Source organism: Lytechinus pictus, chromosome 2, assembly GCF_037042905.1.
Source record: "Lytechinus pictus isolate F3 Inbred chromosome 2, Lp3.0, whole genome shotgun sequence".
Classification (NCBI taxonomy): Eukaryota; Metazoa; Echinodermata; class Echinoidea; order Temnopleuroida; family Toxopneustidae; genus Lytechinus; species Lytechinus pictus.
The window spans coordinates 68,089,422-68,110,148 of record NC_087246.1 but is presented as its reverse complement, the minus strand read 5'-3'; the positions used below and the strand labels follow the sequence as shown (position 1 = coordinate 68,110,148).

Below are 20,727 nucleotides of genomic sequence, written 5' to 3'. Positions count from 1 at the left end.
TAACTCTTATACATTATGCACATCATGTAATATTATTCACTGTTTATTATCAGATGAGGTGTGACCAGGGGCGGATCCGGGATTTTTCAAGGAGGGGGGGGGGGCACATTTTCCCAAGGAAAAATTTGACAAGCAAAAAATAAGTAAAAGATCTTCACTGTCGAAAAGGAGGGCACACTTCAGTTTTGAGGGCATTTTTACATTACAAATTTTAATTGTGCCTCTCAAAAGGGGGAGGGGGACACGGGCCGGCTGTGCCCCCCCCCCTGGATCCGCCAGTGGGTGTGACTCACAAATATCTGTAAAAAAAACCTTATAAAAGTATAGGCGCGGTTCTACCTGCTCCCTCCTTACCCACCCTCCCCCTTCCCCGCCTCTTCGACACACACGCAAGCACCCACACTTCACACCCTCTAACACACACACACACTTCATACGCACTTCCGTTTGAAACGAGCAAAACACCGTAAAATATCGAACATAATCTCGTGAGCTCTGTCACCTCTGTACTTATGGTTTGATAATTTACCTCGTGTTACTGCTAAAAATCACTCCAAAGCATGTACTTTCTCCACTCCCTGAGGAGTATTCCACCTGGAAGATTAAATAAGTACGATAAGTGGCTTATGTGATATGTTAAAGTTATTACAATAATCTTATAATCTTACTATAACAATAAACGTTACTTTGTATAACTCTGGTCAGTTCGCTTGGGAAAATGTGCCTCATATTGAGTTGCATAAAACTTTAGAATATCACCAACATGATGCAATTATTATGAGAGATACACAACTAAGGATATTTTGTTGTTGTTTTGGTTTGCACATGATAAAAGAATTCATTTTGACAAACAATAACAAAAAATAGAACTCTCAAAATCGGAGGGGGGGGGGCACTTGAGGAAAAACACGTTGTAAGCCTCGTGAGCGACGACGAGCCCTGACAACTTGTTGAATTCCTCGCGTTGAGTTAATTTGCTTGGCGGTTTTTCACCCCTCACAAGTATTCAGCTATGATGCGGTCATTCGTCAGTTTCACCCTTCGACTGTGGCGTCATCATCGCGATCGACTTTCCTTTCCAATTATCTAAAATAAGTATACTTCAAAACAACGACATATTTTTATAGTTTCAGGAGATCAGCGAGAGAGTAAATCTAAATCCATTTGATCACCAGCAGAAAAAAACGAAAAGTAATAAGCGTTAACAACTTGAAAAGGCTAGCGGGAGGCTAAGATTTTGGGAAATGTAAGTATAACTTGCTATTTGACAATTTAATTCTACGCTTATTAGTCTGTTATTAATGTTTGTGCTTAACATATCATTCGTTAATTTTATATATCTATATTTCATGTAAAGAGATGACTCAAATTGCTATTGTTGCAAGAAAGTTAAAAACATGACCATCAATAAAAGGAGTTTAATGTGATAAAATTTAATGTTTAATTCAAACAAGTTTTTGACATAATATCAGTCTTGAATTCTCTTTCATGGTATGAAAAATTAAACGTCTTACTACATTTTACGAGTCTCAGGTTAAAAAAAAAGATTTTTGACTTTGTCATATCTTTAATTAATACCTTGAATCTACTCTAAATAGTGGGAAACAACTAATATTTTTTATTCACTTATGCACTTAAATAGACGTTTGCAACGTTTTCTTCTCTTTTCGCAAAATATCTTTCTTCAACAAAAGCAATAGTTTCATTTTTAATGGAAGAATATACATACACGTTAGCAGAAGAAGGTTGATTTCCCTGAAAGCAAAAGATTTCGTATGTATTTGAAATAATGAAATAGAAAAAAAGGTGTAAATAATTGATTTTGTGGTTAGAAGAAGAATATTACTAAGCCCAAATTTCGATCAGAAGCTGATAAGTATGATGAAAGAAATATCAGCATTAATGGTTAGATATCCGGATGCAATAGTGATTAGTGTTCATTTATCCTTCATCAAAAATATATCATCTGCATGTCTGATACGAACGGTATGAAATAATTGTTTGAAGTCGAGGGGTATATTACTCCTTTGTATAACGGCAAGGGACTCGTAGTAAACTAGAATTAACATGAGAGAAGCAAATGAGACATTGGAAGGAAAAGGTAGCCACATTGCTGAGTAAGAATGTGTGCGTATGGGTCACTGAACTAGAAATACGTATTTCTAGTTCAGTGGTATGGGTGTGCTTAAGGTAGATGTGTATGTGGGCGACGCGTCGCGACGGTGAGGGGGTGTGAGAGGGTGAGGTTGTGTGTGCGTGTGTGAGTTTGTTTATGTATATATGAGTATACAGCGATAATGAAAGAGAGAAAGAGATAATGAAAGGGGAGGAGGTATAGATTGGGTGTGGGCGAGTGTGTTACAGAGTGCGTGTGTGTTAACCATATGAATAGTAAATGAGTTCGTTACTCTTCAAGGGTTCTTGACAATCATCTTGAGCATTTTTCAAATATTCGACTGATATGAGTGACATGATTTCTAGAGCAGTCATAACAATTCCTTTTTGATTAATCGAGGGATTAGATTTTTACTCTAGAGAAAGAAGAACAGCGATAATTATGAATAATCACAAAGATATCACGGCGAGGTTTCGAGAGCTGTCACGGCCAATTCAATATAATTTTAAATTAAAGTTATTCTTATTCGAGTGCGAAGTAAGGAATCTGTCCATAGGATTTTAAAAGAGTATATTCCACTACTGTATATAAAATCAAAATATATGACGAGCGGTGGAGTTCTGTTATCGGAGAGCATTGCTCACTCTTAAAACAAAGGGTATTCTAAAAGAACTTAGAAAGTAGATTTTATTCGAAGAGAGTGAGAGTAGGCGAGATGAGAAAGATGGGGTTCAAATTCAAGGAGTATATTTATAGTACCCCGATCTGAGAGCATAACTCATTCGTGAAAGGCAGGGTCTTGTAAGAACACTTCCCAAAAAGTAAATTTCGCTCTAGTAAATGAGAATGAGAGCGAAAAAGACGAGAGTGGTGGCGTCCATTTTTTTGGTAAAGAGTAGAGATTACTAACATTGCTCGAATACACCCAATTATATGAACCGATTAATCTTGCACAACAAACTCTTTACATGGTGTAGAATTGATGATTGTCGATGAGGGGAAAGTGATAAAAAATATAACATATTCATTATCTTTTGGAAACCCTTTCCGCTTAAAAAAACCCGATACCTTGGAAGACCTTAATACAAGCCATCGTCGAACAACTCCTCTACATAATTATACACAGAGAAGGTCTATGTAAGACTCGTGGTCATTCATACTTATTATAGGAGACATATTCAAGTTTCCTCTTGACGAAAATTACGAATACAAAAACGTGATTACTATATATAATTTCAACGAGGGGGAAGGTCGCCAGATAGTATAAATTGATTGAGATTAGGTTGTTTTTCTGTTCTCGTTCCTTAGTTAATTGAACCCACAAGAAGGCTACACTATTGGCTTGATTGAAGGAATGTCACGTGATGTTGCTTTATGCTGTTCATGTAACATGAAATAAATATAATTCTATGAATTTAACGCGAACTCGAGATTGTGGTGACAAAATCTTATAACTATTACTCCTCCTCCCCCTCCTCCTTCTCCTCACCGTACTACTACAACTAGTACTACTACTTCTATTACTATTACTACTACTACTACTACTACTACTACTACTACTACTACTACTACTACTACTACTACTGCTACTACTGCTACTACTACTACTACTACTACTACTACTACTACTACTACTACTGCTACTACTACTACTACTACTACTGCTTCTACTAATGATTATAATAGCTGGATTTATAAAGCGCTTTTTGCCTGAGGATACAAAGCGCTGCTATTATTACCCCGGCTTTAGCTCGAGCTACCATCACCGGCGTTCAGTGCATTCAAGGAAATAATTGTATAGAAAGAGAATTGCTATCTCATTTGAGGGGAATGTTGAATTGTATGTGATTACGCAACATGTTATTGTTGCTATGTTAGGTGGAAGGGAGATTTCGGGTTAGCTTTCATTCGCGGTCATCACACCATACAGGGCAGCATATTTTCCCCCCAAGAATTCTATAATCACAGAGATTTATAAAACCATATTTTTAGGGGGTCAAACAATTTATTTCTGTACAAAAATCGGAAAGGGTTAGTAAAAATATAAGATGACCTTGGAGCTATTTTCTTTGTCTGCTCGATCGCCTTAATGGGGTCGGATAGGAATTTCAGAGAATTTTCCTTCTTTGGTTTAGCTCTGTTTTCGCCTATCTCCAGGTCCAAGTTCTCAAGTTGAATGATAACTCAATTTCTAAAATTCGATAATTCAATATTTTGATTATCGTTTCATAATTCTAATTATAAAGGAAATTCATACGCAATCGTTCAGTGTCATTGACATACGACCACTAAGATTTCAAATATTGATGTTTCATGAATATGCAACCATTATACATGTTATACACTAGAGCAATGTTCTTTAGAATGTGTAATTTGACGATTACTAGTATAGTCTTAGTAATTTAAATCAGCATGCAAGCTGTGTTAGACGCCAGTTGTTGCATTATGTTTTCGAGGTGTCGTTAATTTGAGAACGACCGTGTTATTTGTTTTTGAGGTGTCGGTGACCGCACTCTCCCAAGAGTAAAACAATTATTAAACAAATTGATTATAAATATAACAATTTGTTTGCTTTTGTTTGTGTGAAGAAAGGAAACTGAAATTAGATAATTTATTGCTGAAGGGAAACATGCCATGGCTAGGATTCGAACCCACGACCGTCTGTTTGAAAGGCGAGAGTCAGTACTACAAGACAACGACGCGCCCACCCAACTACTACTACTACTATTTTTACATCATTGTAAAAAAAGATGTGGATATATTTGAATTTCTTTCGTGCCAAACGTGCTTTAGATCACTCTTATCTGAATAATCATTTTAATCTTAGCTCGCGGTTGATATATTTAATTTTTGCGTATGCATTAACTTGCATTCAGCATTAATATTAACCCAAGCTTGAGTAATTCCAAGCATGATTCATGCGATTTTCATACTTAACAATACACTTTCAATGTTTATAGGCAAGCCAACGGGTAATCAACAGCGAAGAGTAAAGATGAGGAATATTAACCATGAAAGATCCGAGAGGCGCCATGCTAGCTCATGCCATCACACGTGAACCATGCATATCTGATCTTAGATAATGCTGCGGATTGAGGGGAGGAGGGGGTAACTCATCAAGAGTAATTCGATGAAAACAATTATTTTGTAAGGTACGAATAACAAGGGAAGATGTCAAATTACTTCTTGCGATTTCCTTCATTGTTCAACTGCCAAAAACAAGACAAGGACTCTAGTATGTAAATATTTTGTGATAAGACAAGGACGATTATTATTTGAGATACGAAAATGAAGGAAGTGAGCTTTTTTTCTCTTTGCTTTTTCAACTCTCACACCGAATATAAGTTTTGATCATACCCCACGGATTATCCAGCATAAGTTCATGTCGGATATAAGGAGCTATCCCAGAAGGAAATTGAAGTTACTTTTTGTTGCAGCTGGCCATTTCTCCTTCACCATGCAAATGCAAATTGACGGATAGAGGTGCCCCATGTATGATGACCCTCTCTCATGTCGCCTCACGTATAAAGACGTATCTAGAAAGAAACGGAATCGCGCCCTTTTGGTTATTGATTCTCATGTGGTTTTATGCCATTCATGTCCTTTCTGCGCCCCTGACAGGAGCCCCTTTTCCCTTTCAACGTGTCCCATCCTAAATATTGATACACCTCTGCATGTACGCCTTGTCTTATCAGGTCATCAGTGGCGCCTGGAGAGGTACACGATGTGTTACACGAGATGAAATTGCGTGCTAGATCATTGATCACGTGCAGATTTATATCATTTTCCCTCTGCCATGTACCGCCAAAAAGGACGTTACTGAAGTATGAACTGCATTAGTGACATTTTAGAGAAAGTGTGCATTTTAAGCCGAATTCGCACAACCTGTTTTACTATATGTGATTGATGCCATCGACCACATTGAAGAGGTCGAATATCGAAATCTTTCAGGGCTATTAGTTTTGCGTGCATGGTCAAGGCGTCTTGATGAAAGGACGAGAATGGTCTGACAATTGGCTGTATAATGTGATCGTCGTGTATAGTTTAAGTATCCTTTAATTGTCATTATTACCCATAAGAAACATCTAAAAAAATTATTTCTACCTCGTATTCTTTTCATACCGACAATGTGGGTTGAGTACAAAAAAAAAAGTTTTAGAGAGTGCTGTTAATTCCCAACACAGAAAAGTTTGCCTTCCTCCCCCCATAAAACCCCCCCCGTTAATGTTGGGTAATCTAGGCTGCTGTCTGCATAACGGGTTTCATACCAGTAGGCCCATCCATGATCATGCTAAAATAAATAATCAAATGTTTGGCCTTTGGGGAGGCAATGCATCAAGGGATCATATCAATGGCGGAATGTGCCGAACATTATGAGGGGCCAGATATATCGAGAAAAAATTATTTAAAAAAAGTCACGGGGGGAATTTTATTACAAAAATCTATTTTTGCCCTAGATTTTTATGTAATATTCAGAAAATAATAATATATCTTTAGTTGCGTTTAAACAAAACTCTCTGCATTGGGCCCCGAATAGATCAACTAAACTTCTTTCATTTTTTACCAACCATTTTGACATTTTGATGAGATTTGTTTCCTGCCTCCTTCTGCGATTGAAGAAGTCTCTGCTGAAAACGTCACCTTATCTCTCCATCTCCATCAGAATGAATATTTTAATAGTCAAATTCTGTCAAAGTGTTAGAGTGGAAACTGTGTTAGTAGAGAAAGATTAATGTTTGCGCTGAATAAAAAACACCAAAAAATACCTGGCCCACTTCTCTCCGATTTGAATTCTAATTTCCATAATTTCCACGTCCTCAATGGCAAGAAGAGATGATGTTGTAACTCGTCCGAAAGTAGGTTGCATTTTGGTCATCTCTTTCTCTTGATCTATGATAATAGGGAAATATTTGCTTCTCTCCTTCGAAAGTAGGTTATATCACCACCCGTTCTCTCCCTCTCTCTCGTTTTATCAGTTTTTCTTTGATTATATATCTAAAAAAAATGAAAAGAAAGAAAGAAATGGAACAACTCTCCACAAAGACTCCACTCCGCCACGGTCAACGCTGGTGAAAAGGCTCTTGACTTAACCGCAAATAAGGTAATTATCACGAACAAGACTGCTTTTGGCACGAGAATTGATCTTTCGAAGAAAAGGACCCTAGACTATCGAATACTAATGACAACGATGTATTCTTATTCTGTTGACACATCAGGATACTTGATTGTAATGATAAAGGCATCACCAAGCTCTTTAAAAAAAATGTAGAATGCAATTAATTACCTGTTCTTTATTGATTGGTTTATTTTCCTCCCCTGCATGCATCAATAATGTTTGTTTCCCTTCTTTCTCCTACCTTATATCGTTTCTTTGTCAAGGATCCCTTTTTTGTATTTGACTTACCTTCTAAAATTTTGCGTCTTTCGTCCCATTTCTTCTTCTTACCAACTCATTCAAATTGTCTTATTCCCACCTCTCCACTTCATGGTTAAATTTGTTATATATGACCCCTCTCTCTCTCCCCCTTCCTATCTCCCTTTTTCTTATTACGTTCCCCCTCTCCTGCATTTCTACCTTTCCTTTTTTCCTACTCTTTTTCTTTTATTGCCCACTATAATAACCACTGCTTGAAATTCTACTTAGTCTTAAGGTTTAAAAATCTCTTACCATTATATCATTGAATTGTGCTTTGACAAAATTAATGTACATTGAAAAAAACGATAAAATGAAACAAAGAGTAACCTGACAGTTGAGGTATCTAAATTACGATGATGATGATGATGATAATAAAAATAGTAATAATGACAATAATGGTAGTAGTAATAATGATGATAATAATAATAGTAACAATAATATGCAACTTTTATATAGCACTAAATACAAATGTTTATAAGCACTGTATACTACTACCCTGACTTTAGCACAGCTATCCTGATCGGACGCTCGAGCATTCAAGGAATTCCTTCATACCGGGTACCCTTTTACTACACCTGGGTGGAGAGTGGCAAATGTAGATAAACACCATGTCAAAGGACGCTAGTGCTGCGGTGGGATTTGAACCCCGGGCCTTGTTGTTTAAAGTCCGGAGACGTATCCACTGAGCCACAACACCTCTACAATATAATTATGAATAACACGTCATATTTACATTTACCCAGAGTAATCACTTCAGCTATCAGCTGGCCTACACTCCTGGGAGCCCTGCATAACATGGCTGCGTTTATGCGACCTCAAGCCAGAATCATGATTTGAATCATGATTTGAATCATGATTCAAAACACAAACATGAATCACGATATCACAGAATCAGCATTTAGACGACCTTCATTCCAAAGCTGTTTCTCCTCAGATTCGGGCCAATCCAGTGCGCATCACTAGTGCGCAGTTTGACAGAGGAAGTTTTTCGCACGTGTTTCGGCTCTCGAAAAATATTTTGCTTCCAGAATTCAACCTAAGTTTACTTCTATCATATAGGGTCCATATGCTTCTATTCATCTTGTTAGTTAATCCAAAATGGTGTTCGGAAGTGAATTTCAGCGTAGATCCAATTTAATATTGACACTCTATACTCAACAACAACTGAGATCATTGTCTGTCCAGTTAATTCATTTACTAGAACTTGAAGTTGAAGACATGACCAAAAAATGAAAAGTAGTGGACGATGCGAAGACCAACACAGAATTTGAACATGACAAGAAATGCATGCAGAGTAATCATGTACATACAATGAGCACATAGAGAGCCTTGAGCTTGGCAAGAGTCAAACCGAAAGCCGTAGCCCGACACAGTGAGGTCATATAATCATGATTCAAATCACGATATCGTTTATTCGAACATTTTCGTACGTGATTCTGCAGAAACGTCTTTCCAAACGCCCCTTTTTTCGTGTTTCATGTTTGTGATTCTAATCATGATTATATTCAATTTCCGCGACTAAACGCAATCGTGATTCTGCAGCATCATGATTTGAATCATGATTCAAATCATGATTATAGGGTAAAAAAGTGGCGGATAAACGCACCCTAAGGACAAATACGAACAAATGAAAGCATTTTCCCAGGCGCTACCTTTTATGCAGATAATGGGGGAAATGGAGATGCAAGGACGAAAATGTATGATTAAATGGGAAAATAGGCTTGAAGGGTCCGCAGAGTCTGATATGCCCATACGAAACATGATCTAGAAGAGTTTTAGTCCGTATGTTACACCATCCACAAGTTTGTTGGAAATAAACTAAGTGATATAAAGATGGAATTAAAAGCCTGTATACATGCCTATAGCCTAGCTGGAATCTGTGAATCCACTGGGAGGCAAGTGACAATACGGACGTTTTCGAAAGATATTTCAAGTTTCATTACAGGTAGAAACGTTAGGTTCCTTAAAAGCTCTTAAAGGGATGATCTAGGCTGGATATATTTATATCTCAATGAATAAAATTCACAAAGCAAAGTGCAGAAATTTGATCAAAATTGGATATCAAATAACGAAGTCATTGAATCTTAAAGATTTGTATTATTCCGGTGAAACAGTTCTGGGCATGTCTTCATGAATATTCATTAGGTGGGCTGATGATGTTATATCCCCATCACTTGTTCTTTTGTATTCTATTACACGAAATTAGGCTTATTCAACATTTTTTCTACCAAGAACTAAAACATTTGGATTGAAAACTGATAAGATCATTAGTTACTTATCACCCCAACTTAATTCATCATAATGGAGACACATCATTTACACATGTATGGAAAAAATGAAACAATAATAATTTCATGTAATAACATAAGAAAAAGGAAAGTGTGGATATGACATCATCAGCCCACCTAATGAATATTCATGACGATGTGCATATGACTATTTTCACAAAATATTGATAAACTTTGAAATTCAATAACTTTGTTAATTGTTGTCCGATTTTAATGAAATTTTTAACACTTGTGCTCTGTCAATTTTACTCTATTTATTTAGATATAAATATTTTCAGCCTGGACCTTCCCTTTAAAATATGATGTTTCCCAGGTCAGGTTCCTGGAACCCTTTTTTTAGCGGGTGCTGATGTAAATTTGACAAGCAAAAAATGATTTTCACTACAAAATGAAAGTCAGTTTGGTCCAGAGAAATATGACAGACAAAAAAAAATGAATTCAACATTCTGCCACATCTCACCAGAGTGGGTGTTGCCTCTGTAAAATAACATACGCAGTACCCAGGAAAATCTTGGTAACACAATAGTTAGCGATTGATCGCTAAATGGAATGGCCTATCAAGACGATCGTTGTATGAGCATTTTACTCAGTAGAATGACTAGGAACCAATAAAATTCGTCAGGGCGTAGCCAGTGGGTTCCCTGGGTTCTGCGGAACCCTGCCGCTTGCCATCAGCCAAGGGGGGGGGGGGGGGGGGTGAGAAAAGAGGAGATGAGGAAATAAATGAAAAAAAGAGAAAATTTGAATTAGCATTAAATGGATATCTCTGGCTGAAAATAATATGATTTGAACAGATATGGAAAATCAAACGAACTAACCATTTATAAAATGATCAAAATCGGACAAGGAACGAAGTTATGCCATTTTAAAGATTTGCATTAGTTCGGTGAAACAGTTCTATGCATTCTTCATTGATGTTCAATAAGCAAACTGATGACATATTCCCCACTTTTTTTGTTGTTATTTGTTACATGAAATTATGTCCTCGTTATCTAAAATGTCTAGTTTTCAGATGAAAAATAAATAAAATCAATTTGCGCTTCGCGCTCGCATCATTTCTTTAGCAAGATACATGTACACATCATTTTTATGATTACAAAAACTGTATAGAATGTCCCACTTTTAGGTCTAAACCTAAGCTCACTAACCTCATTGTTTTCAGATTGAAATATCAATAATTTCGGCTCGCGCTTCGCGCTTGCATCAATTATTAATTTAGATACCTATCCTAATAAGTGCTTATAATGTCACCTTTTCAGGTCAGAATATCGAAATATTTCAGCTGTCGCTTCGCGTATGCATCAATATTTGATTCAGATAACATCCTGATCATTGGTATACAAATTGCTTGGAATGTCAAGTTTTCAGGAGAAAATATCAAAATTATTGATTTTCTTCATAAAAAACATATTCAAAATTCCCAGACTCTAGGTCTAAATAAAATAAAAAAAACTAGCAAGCACGTTTACTGAGATAGATAACTTGTTCAAACGTGTTTAAATTATCCAGTTACAGATCAGAATATACTGTACAAAATTTTGTGCTCGCGCTACACGCTCACATTATATGAAGGAAGATACCAGATTACCCATCCTTTTAATGATTTACAAGACATTAATAATAGAGTGTCCCGCTTTTAGGTCTGAAATCTATTTTTCCGCTCGTGCTTCGCGCTCGCATCATTTGTTAAGTTACATACCCTGTTCATGATTACAAAAAAATGCTTTGAATGTCCAATTTTCGTTAGGTCGGAAAGTTTCATAATTTGATTGTTGAAATATGTATTGTCTTCATGGCTAACTGCAAACAGTTCTTGATGATTACCTTTTCGATCAGGCCAGAATGTAGGCCTATATTAAAAATTTCTGCTCACGCTTCGCGCTCGCAGCAGTTTTCTAGGTACATACCATCTCGTTCAGGATCACAAACATTACGCAGAATGTTCAATTTTCAGGAAAATTACATGAAATTTAGAAATAAATCAGCCCTCGCTTCGCGCTCGCACTATTTTAATAGGGCTTATAAAAATATACGAATAAAGCTAAGAATGCAAATGACTGTTATAACTACCCATTCAAATAAACAAACAAAAATTAACTTTGATAGGGGAAAATATGGGTGAAAATTTTTCGCCCCCCCCCCTATTGGCAAAAGCTGGATCCGCCCTTGTATACAAAGGTTCACTCTTTATAATTCGGAACCCCCTCATAGAAAATCCTGGCTACGGCCCTGTTCGTTCTTTCAAATTAGCGATTAATAGCTAACTTTTGTGTTAGTGGCCCCGATTGGAGATTGGCAAACGTAGAAAAGTGCCTTTCCAAATGTGGGATCCGAACCATGAACCACTGTACTGTGGTTCAGAGTCCAGAGACTTATCCACTGATCCCAATTATTTCTAATACCAAGAGTCTCCAACATTAGCAAAATAGGCCCCAGAATATGCCAAAAGCATTTCCTTACTAGAAGAACTGAATCTATTGATCTTATCTTAAAGGTTATTCCTGAGTTTAGGTCATATCAGTCAAGGTCTTGAGAGGTAGAAATAATGCACCCTTTTCCTTTTTCTAGAAGGAAGAAAGCTAAAACTCAATCATGCATTGACAAATATGAATGGTTGACTTCTCTTGCGAGGCGTATTTTGTGTGAGTGGAAGTGGCTCGCTTTCTTGTTTGTTTGTTTTGTGTTTTGCCTTGCGGAGAAAAATGAATATCGATTGCCAAATGACCTGTATTGAACGAATAAATATATTTACCCCTTCAACAGCTAATCGAATAAGAAACAAGCAACGTAACAAGTGAGATTTCGCATTGCATTAGCTCACTTAAAGGTCAAGTCCACCCCAGAAAATTGTTGATTTGAATCGAAAGAGAAAAATCAAACAAACATAACGCTGCAAATTTCATCGAAATCGGATGTAAAATAAGAAAGTTATGACATTTTTAAGTTTCGCTTATTTTTCACAAAACAGTTAAATGCACTGGATCATTAAAGTCACAGAAGGAGTTCAATAATAGAGAGACTAATACCGCATAATGTATGGAGGATGGAGTTTAATAAGATTCTCCTTCCAAATCATTCAATCTGTAATTGAAACAGCAAGAATAAACATATTGTTTAGTGTCATGCTTTCAATCAGTTCACTAATACATTTCGTATGACAATAAATATATAATTTCACTTAATAAAATGACATTTTGTCTTGTGTGTTTTGTATCTGTAAGTGCCTAATTTATGCAATTGACTTCTATTGTCTATAGAGTACAAATAGTTCAATAAGTATACTTTCTCAGAATTATGCTTCATATAAAAAGTAAGGAACTATAAACTTCACTTGTTTTTGGAAAAAACAACATCTCAACCTGAAAACTAAAGGAAGAACAAAATCTCCTTTACACACATGCAATTAATAATCTTTTAAATTTGCATGTGCAATATTGCTAATTCATGCTTGTTTGGATTGACAGCATTAGCTTAAAGCTGTCCATTATTAAGCACAATTCTAAGAATAAAAAACAATTAGTTCATTTCTCATTCAGTGCTAAATCTTTTGTTTATCTGAGCAAAAGTTAATACTAAATAGAAATAACATGCCCTTTAAAGGACTCATTGTTCTTGCATTAATACTTGGTGCTTATTAAGCAATAATTAATCCTGAAAACCTCTTTCATGATTTATAACAATTACAGTGTTCATAGCTAACAAAAAACCCTGATCGAAATCATCAATGAACTGCTCTATGTTTCCTTTTTTGTCTATTCCTTTGCTTTAGTTTTGCATGAAGACCAAAACGTGTAAAATGCAATAAATTAATTCATTTAGAAATTCTAGATACTTCTGAATTAAATGAAATACACGTCAGCTTCAGATTTTGACCTTTGACCTGGATTCTACATCCTGTCCAAAAATATCCTACATAACCACATACATAATGCAGCTTAAAGATTTTATTATAAACCTCATAAAACATTCAGCCTTTATCTCAGGCATTATTTAATCTACATGCTCTAAAAATCAATATCTTATTTAGACATAAACCTTGGGCCTAATTTATAAATGTTATTAAGTCGTAACCTTGTCCTTAACACAAAATGGCCGTCACTGTCAGACAACAAATCTTGTAACTTGTATCGAATTTGACATAGCTTTATCTCACCAATAGAACATGTGTTTTGTACTAAAATTTCAATACCTTGTTGAAACTACAACCTATCGAGCAAATAAATAAATCCTAATAATTGTTTATGAATTCTACAGACTTTGTTTTCAATATTTGTTTCTAAAACTGACGTACTTCACTCGTTACGCGTTCGCATAGCGAACCACTTTACGTACCGTAATTTCTATGTAAATACTAATATTGACATCAAACTTTAATCCTAAAACATCTTCATCATGGTTTATCAAATGTCTTTCCTTTTTACATCATTATCAACTTTGTATATCTATTTGTCATACTACTTACTCTTTGGGCGATATCAGTCCCGCAACAAATCAGAAATTTGAGGGCAATTTTCCGTCCTCAAAATCAACAACTACTTCATCGTTGAAATATTGTGGCTGCAAAGTATTTCATCTATCTCTTTGGTTCTTTGTACAGCTTCTTCTTTGCTTTGGGTGGAAAAGCAAATGTCATCCATATACGCATCCTCTTTGATTACTCGACTGGCTTCAGGATATGCTTTCTCTCCCTCTTTTGCTGTACGTCGTAGGGCTATCTGCGCCATCGCCGGGGACGGTTTGTCTCCAAATGTCAAAACAGTTTTGACATAGACATCTGGTGGTCTATCAGTTTCCAGGTTGCACCACAGGTATCGATGCACATGTTGATCGTCTACTGGGATAAGCACTCTGTGGTACATCTTGGAAATATCCCCAGAAACAGCAACAGCGTGAATCGGATCAGTACACCAAATAGACTGTTCAACAAATCTGAGCCTTTTAACCAATAGTCATTTAGGCTGTGACCTTGGTAATTAGCAGATGAATTGAAGACTATACGGACAAGCGTAATCTTCTTCTCAGGTCTTATCACAGCGTGGTGTGACACATAATGAACTGGACCTGTGTATGACACCATCTCACCTTCTGATAGTTTCCGTGCAAAGTTCATTGCCACCATTTCCTCCATCTGTTTCTTGTAAGCCTCTGAGTGATTGGAGTCTTTCATCAGTCTCCTTTCTGTAGACTCAAGTATTTTCTCTGCTTGCCTTCTGTTGTCCGGCAGAGATTGAGGATTTTTCTTCCAGGGGTACGGAATCCTCCACTGGTCTCCGACTTTCTTGCATGAGTTATAGATTTGATTATACTCATCTCTGTCATCCTTTGTCATATCAATGGGCTCACACTGGCAGTTGTTGTATTGTACGCCCATTGCTTCAGTTTCCCAAAAGTCTGTCAGATTCACCGGGCTTGCCATCTTAATGTGGAAAACTGCACCGTTTTTTCTCAGCATCAGAACTGCCTCCAAATACGACCCATCCAAGAGGAGATTTCCTGGCTATTAAACTGCTATCTCTGCTTTCTCTAATTTCTCCTACATGGAATCTTGGATGGTCAGTGCCTATCAGGAGATCAATGGCTCCACCACTTCTGTTCAGATCGATTTCCTTCAGATTCAGTTCAGCAGCAATATCTCCCATCTGAATTTGATCCATATCATCATTGATACTTGGGAGCCCAACTGCTGTGACAGTATAGACTGAAGAATCCTTGCCAATGGCTTTAATGGGTACCTTGTAGATATAGGTCTGGATTTCTTCTTCCTTCTGACCCAGTTTGACTATATTTACAATCGTCTTTTTTCCTTTCAACTTTAACTCATCTGCTGTAGACTGTTTTATTATGCTGATCTGCGAGCCAGAATCTAATAAGACATTGCCATTTCTCTTTGATTGGTTACCCATAATCTTGCATGTGACGATAGGAAGTAAGGATCTGGTTTTGCTTACACATGTCACTCCTACTGAACTGCTCTCCGGCTTACTGTGCAACAGCGGATGGTGGTAGTATATGCATTGTTCACCGTTGACCATTTCACTGCATCTCCTCCTTCTGTTGCAGTTGGAGGATCGATGGTCTTTGCCTGCTCTTTTCAAGCAGCTGAAGCAGGCATGGTTCTCTTTCATCTTTTGAAGTCTGTCTGGCTGGGACATGCTGATAAGTTTTTTTTACATTGATCGATCCAGTGATCTGAGGTTTCACATAGCCAGCACTTATGGAAGGTTCTTGGCAAAGCCTTCACATGATGTACTGAGGCTAATTTCTGATTGCTACTGCTACTGTTTCTAATGCTTGACCTCAGTGGAGCGGTTGCTCTTATGCGTGCAGTCATCTCATTAGTCATCCATTCCATTAGAACACTCAATGACGGATCAAGCTTATTGTAGTTCAGAAACCTGAACCACTCTTTCTTATCATCTATGTTTAGTTTCTTCTCTATGGTCGATAACATCTGGACGTTATCGATATCTTGAGTACGTCCAACTCCTTTCAGTGTGTTGAAACTCCTTAGAACAAGCTGCGAGAACTCACAGAACTTCAAGTCTTCACCCTCTCTCAGTTCTTTGAAAGAATTTATGTCATGTATTACCGCGTCTACTAGAAATGATGTATCACCATACACGGCTTCCAAAAATATCCAAGCAGCTCCTAAGCAGGGCCGTAGCTAGATGGGGGGTATGGGGGGGGGGTGCGACACCCCCCCAACATTCGTGGCAGTCGGCAAAATCATGTACCAGTTGGCAAAATGGAGGATAGGGGAGAAAAAGAAAGAAAGAAAGAGGGGGAGAGAGGGGGGAGAGAAAGAAAGAAAGAAAGAAAGAAAGAAAGAAAGAAAGAAAGAAAGAAAGAAAGAAAGAAAGAAAGAAAGAAAGAAAGAAAGAAAGAAAGAAAGAAAGAAAGAAAGAAAGAAAGAAAGAAAGAAAGAAAGAAAGAAACGGAAAATAAGGGTACTAACTTTGAAGAAGGTTACGACTTTTAGAGTAAAGACAACCAATTGGCAAATCCAAGTCCATGTAGCCAGGCTTAGAGCCCTACTAGTCAGCAAAATACTAAGTACAAAACAGATGGAGATATAATAACACACAAAGTAAGCCCCCGGTCCTCCCCCAATATGAACAAGCTTGTTAGTTTGCAAATTATACCACAATTATTGACGATTTAACAAACACATTAGTTTTGTAAAATTAGAGGCAAGACTAGGTACATAAATATTGGGTGGGATGAATTTCCAAGGTTTAAGTTGAATAATCAAAGCCAAAGTATAGTTGGCAAATTATAAAGTGGGCCTATTAAAGTGGCAGAACACTATACGCTCTACCAGTCAGCAAAGTGATGTACAAGTACTGCCCCGGTTCAGATCTGAAAAGAACAGAACACAAGACTTAAAAAACTGGTAACTCTGCAGTTGGCAAATTCATGAAGACAAGTCTACAACTTGTAGACTTGTCTACAAGTTTGCAGTTGGCAAAAAACACAAAAATGTTCTAAGTTATTTTTACTAAACTTTTTTTTTTTAATTTATGGTGTCAGAAGGTGCTTAGGATGGGGATGGGGGCAGGTTGGGGTTGCATCATTCCTGGTGCTCACATTGTCTGACTAATGAGACATATAGTCCTGTTGTATTTTAAGTCCATAAAGATTATGCAAAAAACTATCTCCTCGCACTTGTATGTAGTTTTATGTAGTGACATATGCTTTTTTCATGACTATATACTTAAAGTGACTGCCCCCTTTTAAGGCCTTATAATAAAACATTTCCAGTCAGTGCTTACTTCCGCATTGGTGTGGACCGATATAGATACCGGGCTGGTGTTAAATCAACACCGGCGTTTTTGCAGTGCACGAATTCCTAAAGACAGTCCTTAAAATGTCCCTTTTTCTGATCTAATTATAACAAATTTTCAGCTCGCGCTTCGCGCTCGCATCACTTAATTAGTGAAATAGTAAATTCCTACAAACAAGCCATAGAATGCCCCTCTTCAGGTCTGAATTTCAAAAATTGTCAGCTCGCGCTTCTCGCCCGCAATATTTCATTAGTGAAATACGTATCATATTCATGATTACAATGACCACAAAAAGTGCTTCATGTGCCAGTGTAATTCTAACAAAATCAGCAAGCGCTTGGCGCTCGCATTAGATGACTATGATGAGATACGTACGCACTTCATAAATTCCAAAAGATAGTCCTGAAAATGTCCCTTTTTAGGGTTAAGTTATACAAAAAATTTCAGCTCGCGCTTCGCGCTCGCATTGTTTGTTTTGTAAGACAGGTACGTATCATGATTACAAAACTTTGCTTATAATGTCCCTTTTTAGAACTGAATATCAAACATTTTCAGCTCGCGCTTCGCGCTCGCATTATTTGATCACTAAGATACATATCCGTTTAATGCCACAGTCCTTAAAACGTCTCCGTCTATCAGGTCAGTATACCTGGCAATTGAGCGCGCTTCGCGCGCCCACTTAATGACTCCAAATTTTTGCTGGTGCCCCCCCCATGCCGTGACCCACGGTACGTCACTGTTAGCTGTAGCACTCTTGAAATTTTAGTTGAGACATCTTGCACAGGTCAATTAAAAATTAACAAATCTTTGATTTTGATATTATTAATGCATAGGGTATATCATTATACTGCAAGTTAGCAACTACGGCACACTAGCCTTTATTTTTAAAGTGCAAATATCTTTGTATATCTTTGTATAATTTACCTTAAAGTATTCACCAAATGCCACCAATTCAATTCTAAAAATTCAAAATCTTTTAGCATGTGATTATTGTAGGGGGGGGGGCACATCCCCCATCAGACTCCCCCTGTGCTCACGTTGGCGCTGTCACGCCAGATTTAGTTGGCAAATTTAGCTGGTACACCCCCCCAACAAAATGCTTCTGGCTACGGCCCTGTTCCTAAGTCTGTTACTCCACGTAACATTTCTGCCGGCTTTCCTTCCAGACAGCTGCGTAGCAAAGAGATTGTGTCTCTGTCCGAGTATGATTTAGAGAGATGGAGAAAATCAGTCTTGAAGAGATGATAATCTCTCACATCACCTTTGAATTTCGGCAACTTCATCTTCTCCAGCTTGAACATCGAATCTGGACTGCCGACTGGAGTCACAGGACCATGGCTCAGAGATTGTTGATTATCATTAGGCACAGTCTGGTTCACGTTACTGTCTGAAGGGAGATAATCCTTATCTACCTCAAGCTGAAGATAAGTGAAGTATTTTTGTACATCTACCATCCAACTCTCTTCTTTCTCGAATTCATCATCATCTTCAATGTACATTGTATATTCCTCGTGTTTCTCTTCTATCTCTGCAAAAGTCACCTCACATTTCTTGAAGGCTTCTCTTATTTTCTCTGAGGGCTGATGTGATTCCAGTAGCTCAGTGACTACATTCCCGTATATGGTCAATTTTGCCTTTCCTGCACGACGTTGCAGCCTTAGACCCTGTAAATTCTTTGCCTCGGCCATAGTTATCCTTCAGGGTTTACAGACATGTAGACTTATCTTGACTTAAGTCCTTGCTAGCTGACAGAGTCCTTCTGTACTTAGATCCCAGGTTAGCAGGTTAAATCAGAAGATTCCAGAACTGGTTAGCAGGCTGACGCTGAAGACTTCACAACTCTCAGCACCAGCATCAAAGAATTGAATCGATGGATCATTAAAGTCACAGAAGGAGTTCAATAATAGAGAGACTAATACCGCATAATGTATGGAGGATGGAGTTTAATAAGATTCTCCTTCCAAATCATTCAATCTGTAATTGAAACAGAAAGAATAAACATATTGTTTAGTGTCATGCTTTCAATCAGTTCACTAATACATTTCGTATGACAATAAATATATAATTTCACTTAATAAAATGACATTTTGTCTTGTGTGTTTTGTATCTGTAAGTGCCTAATTTATGCAATTGACTTCTATTGTCTATAGAGTACAAATAGTTCAATAAGTATACTTTCTCAGAATTGTGCTTCATATAAAAAGTAAGGAATTATAAACTTCACTTGTTTTTGGAAAAAACAACATCTCAACCTGAAAACTAAAGGAAGAACAAAATCTCCTTTACACACATGCAATCAATAATCTTTTAAATTTGCATGTGCAATATTACTAATTCATGCTTGTTTGGATTGACAGCATTAGCTTAAAGCTGTCCATTATTAAGCACAATTCTAAGAATAAAAAACAATTAGTTCATTTCTCATTCAGTGCTAAATCTTTTGTTTATCTGAGCAAAAGTTAATACTAAATACAAATAACATGCCCTTTAAAGGACTCATTGTTCTTGCATTAATACTTGGTGCTTATTAAGCAATAATTAATCATGAAAACCTCTTTCATGATTTATAACCAACAATATGCGGTATTAGTCTCTCTGTTATTGAACTCCTTCTGTGACTTTAATGATCCATGCACAACCTGGCGATATGCAAATGAGAGAGTCGATGATGTCCAGCACTCACTATTTCTTTTTTTTTATTGTTTGAATAATACAATATTTCAATTTTTACAAATTTGACAATAAGGACCGACTTAACTTAACCATACACTGTTAAAATAATGGTAATTTCACATGTTCAGGGAGAAATAAGACATTGTTTCACTTGACAAGGAGGAGAAAATTAGAATATTTCATATTTCATTTAATAAAATACAAAAGAAATAGTGAGTGGATGACATCATCAGTCTGCCGATTTGCATACCGACCAGGATGTGCATATATCTGTTTTGTGAAATTAAGCGAAACTTTAAAATGTCATAACTTTCTTATTTTACATCCGATTTTGATTAAATTTTCAGTGTTTTGCTTGTTGGATTTTTCTCCTTTTTTCAAATAAACTTTTTGTTGGGGTGGACTTGTCCTTTAACTAAAACTGATGTGAATAACTGACATTCTCGAGCA

At 37.0% G+C, this 20,727-nt stretch overlaps 1 protein-coding gene across 1 annotated transcript in view; it reads left to right on the top strand.

Moving 5' to 3' along the window:
- The first annotated feature begins 928 nt into the window (after positions 1-928).
- LOC129269497 (rhodopsin, G0-coupled-like) overlaps positions 929-20,727 on the top strand; it is a 36,437-nt gene continuing 16,638 nt past the window's right edge. Inside the window, exon 1 of the mRNA XM_054907006.2 lies at positions 929-1,246. The gene's annotated coding sequence lies outside the window, so the exon portion shown is untranslated. The remainder of the gene's footprint in view (positions 1,247-20,727) is intronic.